Raw genomic sequence first — 3,662 nt, 5'->3', positions numbered from 1 at the left:
CTCTAGCATAAGTGAACCTGATGTGAGAGGTCCTAAAAAAAAACAGGATGGAAAAATCTTCTGATATAATTTTTAGTGATGTTTTGTACCAATTAGTGCAGAATATGAACATGATTATGCGTGTACAACAACACTATGTGATGCAAACTTCTACTCAAACAGAAACTGTTGTGATGAATGAACTGTAGGCAGTAGAGCATGAGATGAAATTGTTTAATGGTAGGAATGTATATGTATATTTGCATACCTATGCTCAAAATATGGAGTTCTTTGGGGTGGCTCAACTTGCATGGAGCCAGCATTTTTTCTCTATTTTGTATAGTCAATGTACATCAATTGAAAGCTCAAGTTACTAAATTATACATGCAAGATGCTAATTGGATAGCTTTCAAGAAAATACTCGAGGAAGAATTTTACATTGAAGACACCAGTTTAGTTGCCCGCAAGACTTTCCAAGAGTGGATTTACAACCCAATAAGAGTCTTGTGGCTATTGCAAAGTTATTAAGAGAATTTGAAAGTCAGTTTGAGTAGTTAGATCTTGCAAAATAGTAAGCTCTTACAAGTTAAAAAGTTCAATTATTTCTACAAGCGGTAGATCCTGGGCTTCAAGAGAAGCTTGATGGATGTTGTTACTATACTGGTGAAAAAGCATAGAAGAAGAGAAACATTGCATGTATCTAGCTTGCTCAATGTTACAAGCAAATAGTTGATGTATCCAGTAAGCCACCTGCTTCTATAGCTAACCCTATGGCTACACCTAATGTTCCCACTATTAGGGAAGATGTATTAGATGAATTGGTTAAGGGCATGTGGTATCTTTAGTTGAAGGTTGCAAAATTGGGTGAGAAAGGACAAGAGGAAAGGGAATGGGCAGTAGCGCCTAAACAAGGGAAAATATGTATATGGTGCAATAGTTTGCAGCATGAAAGGAAAGATTGTGGTGCTTATCAGGAGGCCTTGGCAGGACAACTCAACTGGAAAGATAGCAAGATCCATACAGAAGAAATGGGATTGCCTCTTGCTTTGAATTTTGGAAAGGAAGATCCATACAAAAGACTTGGTTATCTAAAATTCTTATGTGGTTGTATATGCTGCTACTTTTGTTCTACATTTGGATAAAATGCATGGCCAAGTGATGGTTGATATGAAGATTGCAATATGGACATATGCTTTGCATGTAGCTGAAAAGAGGAAAGTTACTGGTATTGAAATGTCTCGTGCAAGGCAACACATTCATGACATAACTAGCTGGGAATCACTAGTAGATGAATATTTAGCAAAAGTGCAAAACACGAATGTACTTGTGAAAGAGAAATGAAAGAGAGATGAAGATAATGCAAGGACATCCAAGAGAGTGACAAGAAGAAGTGTGGATCAATGTAAAGCTACAAATTAGCCACCTCCTGAGCATGTTATGGAAGAGGTTGGGAAACAACAAACACAATATAGCAAACAAGAGGGAAAAAAGAAGGGCAAGTAGCCAATATATAAGTTGCAATATGATATTGAGACAGCTACGGATACCTTAGAAGATCTTATAGTGGAAGAGTCAATCATTATATCTATAGATTTCCTTAATGCATCTAAAGAGGTTTAGGAAGCTCATGTTTTGCTTGCTATAGGGACTTAGACGAAGATTGGCGACTTATGGCTTTCTTATTAATATAGAGAGTCAATGTCATATTAGTAATTAGTGCCAATGTCCATAGTATAGATGGTTCAAAAATATGAGATTTTTGGACCATTTTAGTCTTTTTTGATATTTTTGATATTTTTGATATTATTTATTGTAAATATCCTAAAAAGGTGTAGAACACTTCTAGAATAGGGTAACATGCAAAAAGCAATTCGTTTTTCAACTAGTTTGGGATATCTCATGCAGAAAGGGAGGCTTACGAATTCATGAGGCACACAATCTCTCTTTTTAGGTAGCAAGCCATACTTTGGACAAGAAGAAGAAGAAAGAGTGATCAGGGAGATTTCTGACCATGTGTTCTAGGATTTTACCCCCCTTTCAGAGCCAATGGAACTATCATATTTTTCATCTAAGCAGTGGACAAGAAGTTAGAGTTTGATGCACAATTTTTGGTCTACTAAGAGCTCTAGGATATCTAATGCTTGGAGATTACTTTTGATAGTCCCGGGCAAGGATTTTGTTTATCTTCTCATGTTCATCAATACATAGCGCTTTAAATCATTGAGCTTTGTCTTTATATTGTATAAAGGCTTTGGCAAATTTGAATCCCTTACCTATTCTTTTTCTTATTTTCTATCTCTTATTCTCTACTTCCCTCTCTCTCTAATCCATGGTGGATACGACCTTTCGACCAAAACCCCTCTGACAACATTCACACTCTATGTCAAAAATCCCATGACACCAGACACATCTCTCTTCAAATATATGCACACTAGTTTTGACCACCTTATAATACTTAACATCAATGGTATGTTGTTAAAGGGTTATTGAAAAGATCCAAAAAATTTTGGGAGTTGGCATTCCCAAATGGGATTAGAACTTAGGGTGTGCTCAATGGGCTTACTGTGTTGTAAGACCCAATGCAAAAGAGTTATCCTATAGCTAAGAAGAATGCTTACATGATATTATAGTCATCTTGCATAAAAAATAATATTTGCAAGATCATGAATTTGTGCTTTCCTCAATTGGTGAAAATGAGAGGATTCTTTCTAGATATTGTTATACTTAGCTTTTAATAATGGACTATGTGCATGTATTTTCCTATAAACTAACCTCTAACTTTACATTCGCAAACATGTTTTCCCTAGAATGATTGCAAGGTTTGGGCTAAGAGCCTCTATCATATGCAAAACATAAAAGTAAAGTATGTTAACAAACCTATTTTTCTGAAGTTGTTGAAGAAAATATGAGAGAAGCATCCCATGTTCAATGCTACCAATACAATTCTCATCAATGATTCTAGATAGAATTATTGAAAAATGACTATGTGACATGCCTTTGTATAAGATCATATAAACCCACATATTATGGCCCAATTAAACCCTTCTACCTTATGGATGTCATCTATCCGTGGCTATGTGGCTAGAGAGTAGATTTGTTTCCATCCACTTACTCTCAAAGGAACCCCTTGTTTGATATAGAGAATGGCGTCTCCTCATTTCTAGTTGGCCATTTCATATAGCTAGAGGGATATGCCTATAGATTTGACCCCCATGCCATATATTTCAAATAGGCTTTCAATCATATGTGCCAAAACAAGTTGGGGCATCAAGAAAAGGATCATCTATATGCATGCTCCATTTGTTATGCAAGGGGTGACTTAGGTTAGTGTTCTACAAATCAAGCATTAATTCAACATATAAGTATTTTGCAGGCATCCATATTGTGCCTAAAGCTTGCTGATAGTGAATATCATGCAAAGGAATACTTGCTTGGAAATTGCCCTAAATGTGGTATAAGCAACTTATCATTTTTCCCAAAGAGATTGCAATAGATAGTAGGAAGGTGACTGTGAAGGTCTCTAAGGATGTGGAAACTAGATAGGTTGGTGATAATGGAAGTGAGAAGAAAATAAAGGATTTGGTTGTGGAAAGAATGCAAAGTGACTCAAGCTAAAACAACTCATGGACCTTCGCATGAAGGAGGTCACTTCCATATCAGCCCGTTTAAATGAGTTTCATTTG

This window comes from Lygodium microphyllum, chromosome 14, assembly GCF_053477565.2.
Source record: "Lygodium microphyllum isolate KBCC chromosome 14, Lygodium_microphyllum_v1.1.10, whole genome shotgun sequence".
Classification (NCBI taxonomy): domain Eukaryota; kingdom Viridiplantae; phylum Streptophyta; class Polypodiopsida; order Schizaeales; family Lygodiaceae; genus Lygodium; species Lygodium microphyllum.
This window is presented reverse-complemented; position numbering follows the sequence as displayed.